Source organism: Cupressus sempervirens, chromosome 3, assembly GCF_028749045.1.
Source record: "Cupressus sempervirens isolate cs-2001-9-10 chromosome 3, ASM2874904v1, whole genome shotgun sequence".
Taxonomy (NCBI): Eukaryota; Viridiplantae; Streptophyta; class Pinopsida; order Cupressales; family Cupressaceae; genus Cupressus; species Cupressus sempervirens.
In genome coordinates, this window is record NC_143120.1 from 257,860,332 (window position 1) to 257,877,884 (window position 17,553).

Sequence of the window (17,553 nt, forward strand, 5' to 3'; positions counted from 1 at the left end):
TGACATGGAAGCGATCTTACAAAGATACTATAATGTAGTGAACTAGTTAGTGACTAGGATGTATAATGAAGGGAGTTAAAAATATAAGGCAACACACTTTTGATTGCATTAATTACTACAAAAAACATCACTGAAATGAAGGATCAGTGGCAACTAGTTAAGTGAAACATTCCAAGAACAAGGAATGCTTTTTAAGGCATGATAGTGCACCTTTGAGTAGCAATAGCCACCAAACCCCTCCCATCTCATAATCTTGTTAGCCAACACCAAAATCAAAACTTATCTTTAAAAAAGAAAAAGAAAATATGATTTTTAAATTAGATATTAATTTATCTTGGTTTGTAAAAGTCATATTTAGTGTTATCCTTACTTCTTGTGCAATGCAAGTCTCTCAACTTCCTCCATACAGATAAACATGAGAAGTCTCTAGAAGTTTAGGCCAACTGCCAGTTCAGACTTTACAAGTTGACATCTTTCACAAATTGCAATTTGATTGCAAATGTTTTGTGCACTTCAAGTTTTTGAAAAGCCTCTTTTCACTGATAGTGCACACCATAAATAAACATGTTTTTTGCTATATGATGTATCTCTGCAGATAGGAATTGAAGATCTCTAAACTCTGTAGAGTTCAATTTTGTACTTCCTATCTATTTAATGATTGAACCTTCTATTTTGTATAGTGTAGCACATCATTATGGTTTCTCTATTTCTTTACAATTCTACTTAGAAATTATGTGTAATTTAAATTGAGTTCATACTTTCTTTGATGTATTTAAAACAATCTATTTATCCCCTATTTCCAAAAAAATTATCTATGGAGAACTTGAACTTTCACCTAGGTGATACAAGGAAATTGGAAGTTAACTTACTCCAAAATTAGTTCTAAGAAATAAAGAAGATGAGCCAAATGAATATTTTTGGTTCCTACCGAGTATGTGTTCGATTGATATAACCAACACCAACATCCTTGTAGTGTATTTGACCACTCAGATTTAGGAATAGAATTTTTGAATCCAAATTACCAAGATGATTCCTTCCTTCTTTCATATGGATAGAATGAGAGTGACCCAAAATTGAACTATTGTTGGAACCAACAGGAAAATCTTGTACTAAAGAGGAAATAATGTGAGGAGGAATAACACTCATGGTGGTTGATTAAAGTTGGAGTTTCAAGGATGTGTTTCCTATCTCATTTTCATTTGGACAGAACAAGAGCATTCGATTGAAAGAGTTCAAGGTAGAGGCACAACTTGTTGTACTCCACATGAGGAATATTGATTCCTCCTCCTTTGGAGAGGAACTCAAAAACCAAGTACTGGAGGATATCAAAGGGAGTGAGACTAGAGTAATTCCTTATATTGGGATTGGCATGGTTATCTAGTAGAACTATGACTATGTCAGGATTCACCATATCTGTAGCTATATGTAGAGCCATTTTTCCTTCGGATCCTGGGTGGTTCACATCTGTAGCTCCAAAAAATATGGCTAGTAGTAGGTCCATCCATATTTTCTTCTATCTACTTATATTCCTCCTTGGTATAAGGAAGGTTATATCCTCTTTTTTTCTTGTTTTACTAGTTTTGGTAACAATACACAATGATAAAGTTTTCTTTAAATGAGAACTACATAAATTTATCCATAAAATCTTCTAATTCATATATAGGATACAAGTATATGGTCTAAAATTTATTTTCTATGGTTGTAATTAGCATCTACTTACTCTTCACACTTCATTCTTGCAATCCCAAAGTGTTTAATGTCTACAAAGTACTCCCTATGTAGAGCTTCATGATGCTTTGGTTAAAATTTGTCATTCTAGGTACAACTGTGATAGATCCATCAAAAAAAATCATTCTTCATAGAAGCTTCTAAAGCATTGTAGGCTTACAAAAGTTTTTGTAACCCTACTATTTGGAAATTTTATTAAGGTTTGGTTTAGAGATGTACAACTAATTTATTCAAATTTTATTTGTTAAAGGCTAAATTCTAGAGGTCTACAGTTCAATTTTGCCTAATTTTTAAGGATTACCACATATACCATGTTGAAGGCTTTAAGACACACTCTAGAAGAAAAGGTTTATTTATTTTATAAATAATATTCCAATCCTTATATGCTAGCATTTATTTCTATCAACTTTTCGTATGTGTTAATTGCTACTATTTTGGTAGGAAAAAAAAAAAAAAACTAGAAGATGAATATGAAGCACTTACCAAGTCTTTATTTCTTTAGGTTGGAATCTTCAATAATCCTATTTATTCACTTGAATAATTAGCATTTTTATTTTTTTTCTTCTTGAATCAAAATTACTTTGAATTGAATTAAGATATAGTGTGATATGTTTCTTAAATGTTGAATTATTATGATGTTTGAATTACCATTTGGCAGCTAATACAATTGTGTTAACAAAATTGACATTTTATTTTTTAAATTTAGAATTTCAAATGAATGAATTGTTTTTTTCCCTAATGAAAAGCCTATGTAGTAACCCCTAGTTCTCTTGATTCCCATATTAAAATCATGACACATTTATGAAAGACCAATACTAAGCCTTATGAATTAAGTTGCTTCTATTTGTATTTTTGGTCACTAGGGTTTCTTGGTGATAGTTATCATGATGAACTATTGATGCAAGGTTGGATAGGGAAAACTAGGGCCAATGGCACACCCAACTCTCCAAACCACCCTGCAAGAGTTAACACAATGGAAGCAAGCACAAAGAACAATAACCAAATGAGGAAGAAGAGAAAAATACTTTCATTGATTCTTTAATTATTCAACATACATGCCTAGCTATAAGGCCTTTTGGTTGTGGCCAGATATGAAATACATTCATACACATAGATCAACAAAAAATTTGCACTTTCTAGTCCTGCTCTGTAATCCTCTTCAAAACTACCTCTAAACTCTTAACTACCCTAGCTTCTAGCCTAAACACTCTATTTATACTAGCCAAAATGGCTTAAGATCATTCTAGAACATGTAGAAGCCATAAGTTAGCTCTCAAAAAATATTAAATGAAAATAAACCTAACATTAAATATATGAGTTATCCTGCATCAGCAATTAACTATCCTAAAATTGATGTTTGAGAAAAATCATGATATCTCCTAGTTTTGATTGAGTTAAAAGTTGTGCTTCAAATTGTGGTTAGATATCTAGGTCCTCTACAAACCCTTAAGTTCACAAAGTATAATTCATCAAGGAAAAGTGCACATCCATTCCAAAAGTTGAGCACAGAAAATTGTTACCCAAAATTACCAGAAATCGATGTTCTAGAAGAATTGCCATATCTCTCAACTCATAAGGAGTTAAAAATTGTGCTCTAGAATATAGATAGAACTCTATGCACTCTTCAATCACTAAAGTGTCCAGCCTTTCTTTATTTATGTAAAATTAGTTACATGGTCTGCAAAAAGCACCCAAAAATTAAAAAATGCAGTCTCTACAAAACATAGTTTCAGCAGTAGGATAAGAACCGAAAAGATGTAGGATAGCAGTGCAACCTAGGATGCTCCTACATCAAAAAACCAAGGTTGGAAGAAATGATTCTCCTGAATCATTGAGATGTCACAACCTGAGCTGAATCCAACTCAGATTGAGAAATCCATGAAGCATCTTCCATAGGTCTATTCTTCCACTTCATTAGATATTCATAATAATATTTTCCCATTGTGCTCTTACCAACTCTTTGATCCAATATCAGTTCAACTTCTTCAATCTGCTTCTTAGGATAATCCTCTGATACAACAACTTCATCATTTGACTCATGATACTTGTATAAATCAGCAACATTGAATATAGGAGATATCCATGTCATCAAGTAACTCAATTTCATAAGCATTTCCACTATCAAACTTCTTCAAGATGTTACAAGGTCCAAACTTCTTCATCTTCAGCTTAATGTATGTTCCAATAGGAAATCTTCATTTCTTCAGATCAACCATCACCTCATCACCAACTTGAAAATCATGATGTCTTTTAGATTGATCAACATTCTCCGTATACTTCTAATTACTTTGTTCTATACTTAACTTCACTTCCTTATGTAAAGATTTCATAAAATCAACAAATTCTTCTCCTGCAACACTTCTCTTTTCTTCAACAACAACATCTCCCAAATCTGATATTGCCCTAGGCTTCATTCTAGTAACAATCTCAAAAGGTGTCTTCCCTATACTCCTATTCACAAAATTATTACATTCAAATTTAGCTTGTGCCAATACCGTCTCCCAATTACTTGGCTTATTCCTAACTAAACATCTTAGCAAATTACCCAAGCTTCTATTCACAACTTCTGTTAGTCCATCTTTCTGCAAATGAAATGCAGAACTACATTCAATTCAGTACCCACCTTTTTCCACAAGTTCTTCCAAAAAAACCAACAAACTTACTATCTCTGTCATAAATAATGCTTCTTGGTAATCCATGCAATCTCACAATCTCTTTAAAGAAAACTTTCGCAACATGCTTAGCATCTGATATCTTCTTAATTACTTGGTATAAAATGAGCCATCTTAGAAAATTTATCCACAACAACAAATATGGAATCATACCCCTTCACTATCTTAGGTAATCCAAGAATAAAATCCGTACTAATGTCACTTGAAGGTTTCTTAGGAATAGTAATAGGTGTATACAAACTAGTATTTTAACTCACTCCTTTTGCAACTTGACAAACTCCACAACTCTTTACAAATTTTTGAACATCCTTATACATTTGTGGCCAATAATACTTCTCTTTCAACAAACTCAATGTATTATCAATTCCAAAATGTCCAACTAATCCACCACTATGCTTTTCCTTAATTAGATTCAACCTCATAGAAATCCTAGGAATACACAATTGAATACCTTTGAACAACATACCTTCTTGAATGAAATACTCATCATACTTACTCATGTGATGCATCAGATTTGGTGGTCTACACTCTCTCCACACCTTAGAAAAATCAGGATCAGCATTATACATCTCTTTCATTTAATCAAGACCAAGAACTTCAACCTTCATTTTAGTCCACAAAAAAAGTCTTGTATTCAATGCATCAAAAACTCTATTAGTAACTCCACTTTTGTGCTTGATAACAAATGTAAAATTTTGCAAGTACTCAACCCACTTCATATGTCTCTGATTCAATTTATGTTGACTTCCCAAGTATTGTAAAGCTTTATGATCAATGTACAACACAAACTCCTTAGGAATCAAATAATGTCTCCACTTCTTGAAAGCTTGAACAATAACATCAAACTCTTGATCATACATAGAATACTTCCTTTTAGCATCATTCAACTTTTCACTAAAGAAAACAAGAGGTTTTCCTTCTTGACTTAATACAACTCCTATTGTATTATCACTTGCATCACATTCAACTTGAAATACCTTATTGAAATCAAGCAAAACCAATATAGGTAACTTAGCAACCTTTTGTTTCAAAGTCTCAAAACTCTTATCAACTCCATGGGTCCACTTGAATTCTTTTTTATCTCCCCTCATTGTCTCATTCATAGCATTACAAATAGAACTGAAATTCTTTATAAACTTTCTATAAAAACTAGCCAAACCATGAAATGATCTTACCTCACCCACATTCTCAAGTGTAGGCCATTCCAAAATTGCTTTAACCTTCTCAGGATCCATCTTCAATCCATCAGCTAAAATCACAAATCCCAAATACAAAATCTTCTTTGCATAAAAGAACACTTTTTAAGATTAATCAACAACTTTTTCTCCTTCAATCTCTGCAATATTTGTCTAATATGCTCAAGATGTTCTTCCTCAATCTTACTGAATATCATAATATTATCCAAATAAACAATTACAAACTTACCCAATAATCTTTTTAGAACTTCATTCATCAACCTCATGAAAGTACTAGGTGCATTAGTCAAACCAAAAGGCATAACCAACCATTCATACAAACCATCTTTTTTCTTGAAAGCAGTCTTCCATTCATCACCTTCTTTGATTCTGATCTAATGATAACCACTCTTCAAATCAATCTTGGTAAAATACTTTGCTCCACTCAAACAATCTGTTATGTCATCCATTCTTGGCATAGGAAACCTATATTTCACTATGATTTTGTTAATGGCTCTGGAATCAATACACATTATCCATTCTCTATTCTTTTTTGGTGTTAATTCAAAAAGTACAACACATGGACTTGAACTTTCTCTGATGAAACCTTTCAGCAACAACTCATGCACTTGTTTGTTAAGTTCTTCATTCTCTATAGGTGCCAATCTATTAGGTGCTTTGTTTGAAAAAATAGCTCTAGGAATTAGATCCATACAATGACTTATACTTCTTTCTAGAGGTAAACCATCAAGAATATCATCAACAACAATATCTTTATACTCATTTAGCAATTTTGCAATTTCTATTGTCATACCAACTTTTTCTACTTGGTCATTACTACCAACACTCGGTCCTCTAGGAACTATAGCAAAACAAACTTGATTCTTCTTTACTTCATTTTCAAATTTCTTTCTATTAACCATGCAAACTTTTATTGCAGTACAACTGACCTCATCTGGAATTTCAATCTAAGGCAACAATGTTTGTTTCTTCCCATTTATCCAAAGAGTATATTGATTAATTCTTCCATCATGCACAACATATCTATCATACTGCCAAGGTCTACCCAACAAAATATGACAACAATCCATAGGCATAATATCACACAAAAATTCATCAAAGTAATGTCCAATTTTGAACTTCACAACACACTGTTCACTTTCCAATATCTTATGCTCATCTTTGATCCATGAAACATGATAAGGTTTGGGATGTTTTAGCCTCTGCAACTACAACTTTGTAACCAGCTCTTCTGATGCCAAATTTGTAGAACTTCCATTGTCAATGATTACCTTGCAACACTTTCCAACCATCTTAAATTGGGTCTTGAAAATACTTCTTCTAAGGATAGGTTCCTCATCACTTCCTTTATTACATAAGGTTTTTTTCACCATCAGATTTTCTCTAGCCTTAGGTCCACTTGGTGAAATCTCAATGTCTCCTTGAATCACAACATTTCTATTATTCTGCCCACTTTTAGAAGATCTATGTCCTTTTTGACCATGTCTGAAACAATTACTATGAAAACTACCTCTAGAATAAGAATTACCTCTTCCTTGGTAAGATCCAGTACCTCCTTGGTATGAGCTACCACCTTTCCACTCGGTCTTGTCTTTGCCATCATTCTTCCATTCAAGTTTGTTCCTTTATCCTACACAATATTGTCATATCTACCACCTTCACCATAAGATCTAGCTTTGCCTCTCTAGAATCTACCACCTCTACCTCTTTGTCTTTGTTCATGCTTCTTTGTCAAGATCTCCTTAGCTTTCAAGGCATATTGATATGCTTCTTCCACACTTTCCAACTTTACAAAGCTAATTTCATCTTGAATTCTAGATCTCAATCCATTTATGTACCTTGCAATTTTCTCAACATCATCATCCACATGTCTAGATCTGATGTCCAATCTATAGGATTCCTTAGTATACTCTTTTACAGTCATGTCCTTTTGTCTCAAATTTTGCATCTTTCTCAACAAGCTAACTTGGTAATTAGTAGGAAGGAATTTTTTCTTTACCTTTTCACCATCTTTGGCCTAGTTCTGATCTTCTCCTTTCCTCTCCTTTGTCTATCAGTTTGCAAATGCTCCCACAACAATGAAGCATGACCTTTTAGCCTAGTAACTGTAATCTTCACCTTCTTATTATTAGGAGTGTTTTCATACTCAAATAATTTCTCCATATCTGAGATCTAATCTAACACAACATTGGCATCCAATTTTGTATCATAAGGAACAACTTCTACAATAGGCTTTGAATTTTCCCTAGATAACACTCTCAACAATCTTTCCTCATCTTGATCTTCTTCAAGTTCTAGATTCAAGTTTGGTGTTGCTGCTTCATCATCACTTACATCATCAACAAGTGCTCCTCTCCTCTGGGCTATCTCCATAGCATATAATATGGCTGCAATTTGTCTCAATTGATCCAATATAGCATTATGAACAATTCCTCTACTATGAACCATCTTTACAAATTAGGTTCCTGGAAGATCGTAACCCTTTGCAAGTTATAGGTCAAATTTTTAGATTTGCAACCCTACAACCAAATCTAAATAAGGGTTCTACATGATCCAATCTCCACAAGGATGAACCACAAGCTCTTATACCACCTAACCCAAGGTTGGATAGGGAAAATTAGGGCCAATGACACACCCAGCTCTCCAAACCACTCTGTGAGAGTTAACACAATGTAAGAAAATACAAAGAATAACAACCAAAGGAGAAAGAAGAGTAAAATATTTTCATTGATTCATCAAATATTCAAAATACATGCCTATCTATAAGGCCTTCTAGGCTATAGCTAGATACAAAATACATTCATACATATAGATCAACAACAAATTTGCACTTTCCAATTCTACTTTGCAATCCTCTTCAAAACTACCTTTAAAATCTTAGTTGCCCTAGCTCCTAGTCTAAACACTCTATTTATACTAGCCAAAATGGCTTATAGATAATTCTAGAATATGGAGAAGTCACAAGTCGACTCTCAAAAAATATTAAATGAAAATAAACCTAACATTAAATACACAAATCAGCTTGCATCAGCAATTACCTATCCTAAAATCAATGTCCAAGAAAAATCATGATATCTCCTAGCTCTAATTGAGTTAGAACTTGTGCTTCAAACTATGGGTAGATATCGAGGTCCTCTACAAACCCTTAAGTGTGCAAAGTTTGATTCATCAAAGAAAATTGTCCATCCATTCTGAAAGTTGAGCACAGAAAACTATCATGTAGAACTACCAGTAATCAATGTTCTAGTAGAATTGTCATACCTCCTAACTCATAAGGAGGTAGAACTTTCTCTATAGAACATAAATATTAATGTAGGCCCTCTTCAATCTCTGAAGTGTGCAACCCTTCATTCATTATGAAAAATTAGTTACATAGTTTGCAACATGCACCCAAAAACCAAAAAATGCAGTTTCAGCAGCAGGATAAGAATTGAAAGCATGCAAGATAGCAGTGCAACCTAGGATGCTCCTGCATTAACTATTACTAAATTATTAATGGAAATATTGTGAGTGTATTTGTAATCTTTCCTTTTTTCTACATTTGAAGTTTTAAGATTCTTTAATAGAGATTTGTAAAGGTAGCTCAGTGGTCTTATATAGGACTAATTTTTCATTTGTTTCTATATAGTTTGGAGAAACTAATTATATAGAAAAAATCACAAAAAACTGGTGCAAAGCACACAAAAGGTAAGTCATTGTTTGAAAAATTCTTTAAAAATAAAGTTTATTTTGAATCTCTCAAGTTCATTTGGATATTTGAGCGAATTATTTTATAATTACTTATAGTACATTGTTCTGATGGTATTCTTATTATATATGAACATCAGTATATTATGTTTTTTTAAATTCAATACAAATTTTTAGGAGTGGCTCATTTATCATTAAGATCAGTTCTTTATAGGTTTTATAGACACCTAAATTTTAATTTTTATCTCAAACCATTTGATCAGAGAGAGAATTTACGCTTGCTCTTGTGCACAATATTATTGAATTTGGTGCTAAACTATAGATTCAATTTTAGATCCTTGGAAGCATATTGAGTCAAATAATTTAGTTCGATAGTTTAGTCAAACTAGAGTGGCTTCCATCACAGAGCCTGCACTACCAAAGAATTTTGGGCATAATTTAAAATGGTGTTAAAATCACAAGCTCTAAGATTGATCTTTCTCACTTCAAGCTAGATACTATTTATAAGTAAAAACTATTATAGTAAAATAGGGACTAGATACAATTGTTTGTACTTTATTATTGTTTATTTCCTTTATGTAGGAGCTTCAAGTACTTAGTGCAATAGATTTTTAAGTCTTTCATGTCTATTAGTGTCTCCCCTTGTATATACCATTTTGATACTTAAGTTTCATTATGCTTGATCTGAATTGAGAAATCTTTGAGTCTTTGGTATTTTCCCCATTTCAACATTTTATCAATAAGTAAATAAAATAAAATTCTACTTAGATAGAGAGGATTGAAATTTTACTTTCCCAAGTTTAATCTATAGAAGGTGAAGCTCTAGGCATGCTACTATCATTGTCATGTCCCCAATTTTTTGATGGCAGTCTGATTAATTAATTTGATTAACTTGGTTGTCCAAAATAATGAATATTTTATGAGGACGACTAATTAATCATTTTAATTAAATAAATAAATGATATTAATTTTATTACTTATAAAGTTATCAAATAAATAAATATTAAAAGATAACTTTATATTTAATTAATTTAATAAAGTGACTTGGATTATAAAATATTTAATAAAGTCACTTAAGAGATAAGATCAAAAATGTTCTAGAAGTCTCTGGAGAAGATGGAGAGAAAAGAATAAATAGGCACCTCGGGGCTCCATTCGAATCAGGGCAGTTGATTATCTCTCTTTGATTTTCAGATTGTGATTCAATCACAGGTGCATTGTAGAACCTAGGGTTTCTGCAATTGTCACAGTTGGCCATTGAGAACGATAACTCTCAATTGGTATGCAATTTTGAGGGTGTGAAATATCATCCGAATTATTGCAGATTGGAGGTGACATTCAGTCATTTCATCGGGGCAGAATTTGTGGCCTAAGGCCAAATTCGAAGGATTGATATTTGAAGATTTTAGTTTTTGCAAGCATCACCGTATACCATTGAGATCATTTTCGTGGAGCATTGGAAAACCAGATTAAAATTCACAGGTCACAGTCCAGCACTTCCATATAATGTTTGGGCCAAATTCCATTTCCCTTGGACAGTCGGCATTATCATTGTGAGTTGTAACGTCTTACACCCTGTGCCGGCAATACCATGAGTTGTCTAGCATCCAAGATGATTTGTCTTGCTTAATCTGCCAACAAGAGAAGATAGAGGTAAGGCGACTGGGGCGGAATAAAGATGAGGATTATTGTATGATTCGGTCTAAGATGGAAGTCGCCAGAATTGGAAATAGAAGGCGAGTTTCCTAGACAAACTTTCAACAGCATTTCTGTATTTTAAGGCCGAAGTCTGAAGCTATTTGCACATAGCGAATTTTGGGCAGGCCGGATTGCATAGATGGGAATGACTCTCAGGTACCATTTGATCCAGCCGACTAGTTCACCATATAACTAGAGAAAGATTAAGATGGCATTCAGCACAGGTACAGACCCAAATCCGTCAGTAATCTCATCAGCGGGTTGCAGTTAGAATTGAAGGAGTGCTTTCGAGCCTATGATAGTTCATTTGAAAACCTCAGCTATTCTATAAGGAGGAGCTGTTTGAAGATTGCGAATTACACAAAATAATCACAGGGGTCTAATCGGTTTTTTCTTCAGCAAATTGGCAGCGTTTTCAGATCCAAACATATGGAGGAGGAAAATAGTAGTTGTTTTCAATATTCAGCGTCCATCACCAGTTTGGGAGTCTAGGGGATCATATGAAATTTTCAAGAGTAGTTTCGCAGCGTTCTTCAAGCCTTCTTCCATGAAGAAACCGACTCAGTGACTTCAAGCAGGCATTTAAACACGAGTTGTATACTGCACATAGTTCCTACCACCCATTTCAGTATTGGCAAAACTCGTCAGCAAGAGGAGACTCGAGTGTGGGTTAAACCGGTAGCAGAACAATGAATTATCCATCAGTCTGGGCATCATTTGAAAGGCTATAATTAAATTACAGCTGTTAATAGACCGATTCTGTCTTGTGGGTTCCTAATTGCAGGGGGGGTAGTGGACTCAGGACTATTGGAGCAGAAACCTGTGCAAATAAGCAAATATTGTTGGTATTACTACTGCATTTGTTATAGCCATTACATTCAGTGAATTAACTAAGATATCTTTCCATTTAATGGTGTGGCACGTTTATAGTACAGTTTTTAAACATTGTTTCTTAGCTAAGATCATTACAGGGGCTTGTTTGCTAACTGTTTGACGAAATGTCTGACCCTTAAAGTTTGAGTTTTTGGTGCTTAAAGAGTCAATAATTTGTTGGGGTTATTTCAGTGGTATCAAAGCAGTTTTCTTGCCATCCTGTGGGGTGAGAACCGAATTACATGAGTGATCAGCACTCTACTTCAACCAAGATGGACAAGTACAACACAAAGTCTCCGAGGACACAATCTTGGTCAAGTAATAAACATAGTATTCAGAGTCAAAATTGTGGAAAGGAGGACTATTCAGGCATTCAGAATGAGCTCAGGAAAATCAGACATAACATGTCTGAACTGTTGGTTAAGCACCACCATATGATTGACAGGCTGTCCGACCCAACTAAGGTGAATAAGTCAACTGGATTTCGATTCAGAAAATCTTCTCGCAAAGCACTAGCTGATACAGTGGGCGATGTTAGTAGGAACCTTAATGAGGAGTTCGAGAAACAAGTGTGCAACCGGTCAGAGGTTTCAGTTCGGTCACAGGAAGAAGTGGTGAAGGATATTACACTGGTGGATAGTAACTGTCAACTTGATACTTCAATTGAGATAGTTGTATACAAGTTTCCCAAGGGTGATGTCTCAGATACTCAAGGTGGTTTGGTTCCGACAGTCAATGATTATAGTGAAGTGAGTTCAGATGATGATGAGATACCCGGTAGAGATGAGCAAACACTGAGTATTCATGATTTTGCTGAGAGAGAGTACTAGGCTCAGTTAGATGCTTCATCACATGAGGATGAGAATGGCAGTACTTCACATGATTTGTCCAGCCAGCTGAAGGTAAGAAAAGATAGTATTGTGGCTTCTTTATCTCATCATGACAGGATGCGGGAGATGATAGAAGAGCACATCCGAATGATTCAGTTACAAGGAAGACATAAGGGAGTTCAGGCAAAATCTTCTTGGTTTCACTTACAGGCAATTAGTGAAGGAATGGGAACCATGAAGTCAAGCTATTTACATCTTCTATCAGACCGTGACCATCTTCTTAGCCTTACCAAAGACTATTCAGATGCCTTGAGGAGGAAGGAGGAGAAAGTTTCCAAGTTTTCTCGTGAGCTTGAGGACAATCAAGCAACCTTGGTAAATACTCCTTTGGCTTTACAGGACTGGGAGAGACATGGGAATGAGCACGACATGGAGCTGAGCTTAAGTTCATCTTGCACTCAGTTTTTGACAGAAGAGGGATCATATGAGGTTGCTGATAATGCTACGAGTTCATCTTGCATTCACATCCAGGATACAAGGACAATGTCAAACAAATATGAGGAGTTAGTTGGTATTGGTCACATTACTCGGGTAAGTAGTTTGCTTGAGTTACCAGCTATTCCTTGTTTACGGATATGGACTCAAGAATGTTTCAGCAGCGTTTGGGATTCAATTGACTGGAGAACACTTAATGGTAGCAGTGATTGTTTAAATACTATCATGGACTGGATTAGCAGAATACCCAGTGTTGTCTTTCTTTGTGCCAGCAGCTTGACCGATGTTGGTATTAGTCTTTATACACCGTTGTTGGGTTTGGTTCATATATGCAGACGATCATTCTTGCTGGAAGGTGTTGAAGATTTTTCATATTTGACAGTGTGTACAAATGAGTCCCAGGATTGTTTTGGCCTTGATGACACCCAGGAGGATGAAGTGGACAGTTTTGAAGATTTAGCTTCCTTGACAATTTCTTTGGGTATAGAGGCGTTAGACAGCAGTACTACAGATTTTGACACTCTGGATGTTGATATGAGTTTTGGAGTTGATTCGCAATATATGGATGGTAATAATCCAGAGACCAGTATCTTTGAAGATACTCCTTTAGACAATGCGTTAGAGGGAGTTTATAGAAGACAGTCTAGCCAGTGCCATCATGTGACTAGCCAGTTGAAAGTTAGTAAGCGAGACATTGCTATCGCTTGTGAGCATTTTGATACTGCTCGTCAGTTGTTGGCCGTTACTGGTTGGGGTACTTCTATGATAGATGAGTCCAGCGGTGGTTATTTTTCTTTGGCAGAGATTCATGCCTTGAGTGAAGCTGTCCGGATTTTGAAGCAGGATTACTTACGATTGGTAGCCGACCGTGATCACCTGGTTGAGTGGGGGAGTACAACCTATGAGGCACTCTTGGATCATGAAGAGGAGGTGAGTGAGCTTTCCCAGGAGCTCATAGTGACTACTGAGGCTTTAGAGGACACACGGCGGGATCTACAGAAGTCGCAGTTTCAGTTGAAGGAGGTGACCGTGGAGTTGGAGCATTTGCGGTCAAAACCAGCCCCAGACCCAGTTCATTTGTCTATTGAGGTGGTTGGTGGTGAGTATACTCCTACAGTCGTTACTGAGGAGCATGTTGTTGGGACTGACACACATGTTCAGGGTTTGGAAGAAGTTGGTCCTAATGAGTTTGGGATACCAGTAGAGTCAAGTCTCCAGATTGATTCTTCTCTGATAAATGACAGTGTGGTACAGTTGGGTATGCCACCTTCACAGGAGGATCAGTTGTGGTGTGCAGGGAAGTATATTGATGCTTCCTCGTATAATTTTTACTGCACTAAACCGTTCATGGAGTATTTGCTGGATAGTGCATGTGTTCATTTGGACTCGCATAAAGTGACAGAGGGTGTTCTCATCCAAGATACTAGTGTTATTTACAGATTGGTTGAGAAGATTATAGGGGTCCTTTCTACTATGCTACCTCACAGGGATCTCGAGGAGGGGTTTGTTGAGCAGAGTGCACAGGGACCTATCCAACTTACAGTCACTCAGAGTTAGAGATTGGAGCCATATGTTGATTCCCAGTTCAGTGATGATGAGCCAGCAGCAAAGTTTGGAGGTTCTTATCGACGTTATGCGGTAGGGTATGCTCATCATTTTTCTTTTGACACAGAGATAGAAGATTTTATTTCACGCAGATGTAGATTGGCTCCAGTTTCTTACCATCCATTAGGGGATAGATTGGCACCATCTTTTGAAAATAAAATTGGTAGTAGCAAGTTACTCAGCCTGCAGCATCGACACGCCCGGAGCAGTTTTTCAGAGATTGGATTTGATGGCAGTGATTCAAGTACCTATGGCTGTTGTCATATCTACAGTGCAGTTGGGTGCAGGTGTCATTTTGACAGGGGCTTGAGTTTTGATAGAGTTGATGTTTCAGTTGGCTTGAGTTCCACAGAATGGTCTCTTCTACCGACATCTATAGTTGGTTTTCAGATGATTTCATCAGAATTGTCGGTTGTTTGGGAATTGAGTACATTTTTTCAGCTGTTGGTACTAATGTTCTCTCCACGAGAGTATGGTGCGGATTGGGATGATACACAGATTTACATTTGGGATCCAGGCAGACTGATTGATTCATGGTTCAGCCATTGCTTGGGGACAAGCAATTTCAGGAAGGGCGGACTGTCATGTCCCCAATTTTTTGATGGCAGTCTGATTAATTAATTTGATTAACTTGGTTGTCCAAAATAATGAATATTTTATGAGGACGACTAATTAATCATTTTAATTAAATAAATAAATGATATTAAGTTAATTACTTATAAAGTTATCAAATAAATAAATATTAAAAGATAACTTTATATTTAATTAATTTAATAAAGTGACTTGGATTATAAAATATTTAATAAAGTCACTTAAGAGATAAGATCAAAAATGTTCTAGAAGTCTCTGGAGAAGATGGAGAGAAAAGAATAAATAGGCACCTTGGGGCTCCATTCGAATCAGGGCAGTTGATTATCTCTCTTTGATTTTCAGATTGTGATTCAATCACAGGTGCATTGTAGAACCTAGGGTTTCTGCAATTGTCACAGTTGGCCATTGAGAACGATAACTCTCAATTGGTACGCAATTTTGAGGGTGTGAAATATCATCCGAATTATTGCAGATTGGAGGTGACATTCAGTCATTTCATCGGGGCAGAATTTGTGGCCTAAGGCCAAATTCGAAGGATTGATATTTGAAGATTTTAGTTTTTGCAAGCGTCGTCGTATACCATTGAGATCATTTTCGTGGAGCATTGGAAAACCAGATTAAAATTCACAGGTCACAGTCCAGCACTTCCATATAATGTTTGGGCCAAATTCCATTTCCCTTGGACAGTCGGCATTATCATTGTGAGTTGTAACGTCTTACACCCTGTGCCGGCAATACCATGAGTTGTCTAGCATCCAAGACGATTTGTCTTGCTTAATCTGCCAACAAGAGAAGATAGAGGTAAGGCGATTGGGGCGGAATAAAGATGAGGATTATTGTATGATTCGGTCTAAGATGGAAGTCGCCAGAATTGGAAATAGAAGGCGAGTTTCCTAGACAAACTTTCAGCAGCATTTCCGTATTTTAAGGCCGAAGTCTGAAGCTGTTTGCACATAGCGAATTTTGGGCAGGCCGGATTGCATAGATGGGAATGACTCTCAGGTACCATTTGATCCAGCCGACTAGTTCACCATATAACTAGAGAAAGATTAAGATGGCATTCAGCACAGGTACAGACCCAAATCTGTCAGTAATCTCATTAGCGGGTTGCAGTTAGAATTGAAGGAGTGCTTTCGAGCCTATGATAGTTCATTTGAAAACCTCAGCTATTCTATAAGGAGGAGTTGTTTGAAGATTGCGAATTACACAAAATAATCGCAGGGGTCTGATCGATTTTTTCTTCAGCAATTGGGCAGCATTGTCATATCCAAACATATGGAGGAGGAAAATAGTAGTTGTTTTCAATATTCAGCGTCCATCACCAGTTTGGGAGTCTAGGGGATCATATGAAATTTTCAAGAGTAGTTTCGCAGCATTCTTCAAGCCTTCTTCCATGAAGAAACCGACTCAGTGACTTCAAGCAGGCATTTAAACATGAGTTGTATACTGCACATAGTTCCTACCACCCATTTCAGTATTGGCAAAACTCGTCAGCAAGAGGAGACTCGAGTGTGGGTTAAACCGGTAGCGGAACAATGAATTATCCATCAGTCTGGGCATCATTTGAAAGGCTATAATTAAATTACAGCTGTTAACAGACCGATTCTGTCTTGTGGGTTCCTAATTGCAGGGGGGGTAGTGGACTCAGGACTATTGGAGCAGAAACCTGTGCAAATAAGAAAATACTGTTGGTATTACTACTGCATTTGTTATAGCCATTACATTCAGTGAATTAACTAAGATATCTTTCCATTTAATGGTGTGGCACGTTTATAGTACAGTTTTTAAACATTGTTTCTTAGCTAAGATCATTACAGGGGCTTGTTTGCTAACTGTTTGACGAAATGTCTAACCCTTAAAGTTTGAGTTTTTGGTGCTTAAAGAGTCAATAATTCGTTGGGGTTATTTCAATCATCAACTTAGCCTCGAATAGCTCTTCTTTTTTATTACATTGAAAGGGATCCTTACTGAGATAACACTAAGCTCCTCAACCGTAGAATATATAAATATATAGTGTACGATGACTTCTAAATGTGGAATGGTTATAAGATAGCTCTAAGCTATAAGAGTGAGTTTTATTAATTTTAATTGTTGTTAACATGTTGGCGCAGGAGTCTATATATGAGCATTAGAGCCTTTAGTTCCACCATTTGGAAAAGCTATAAACAAAGGCACTAA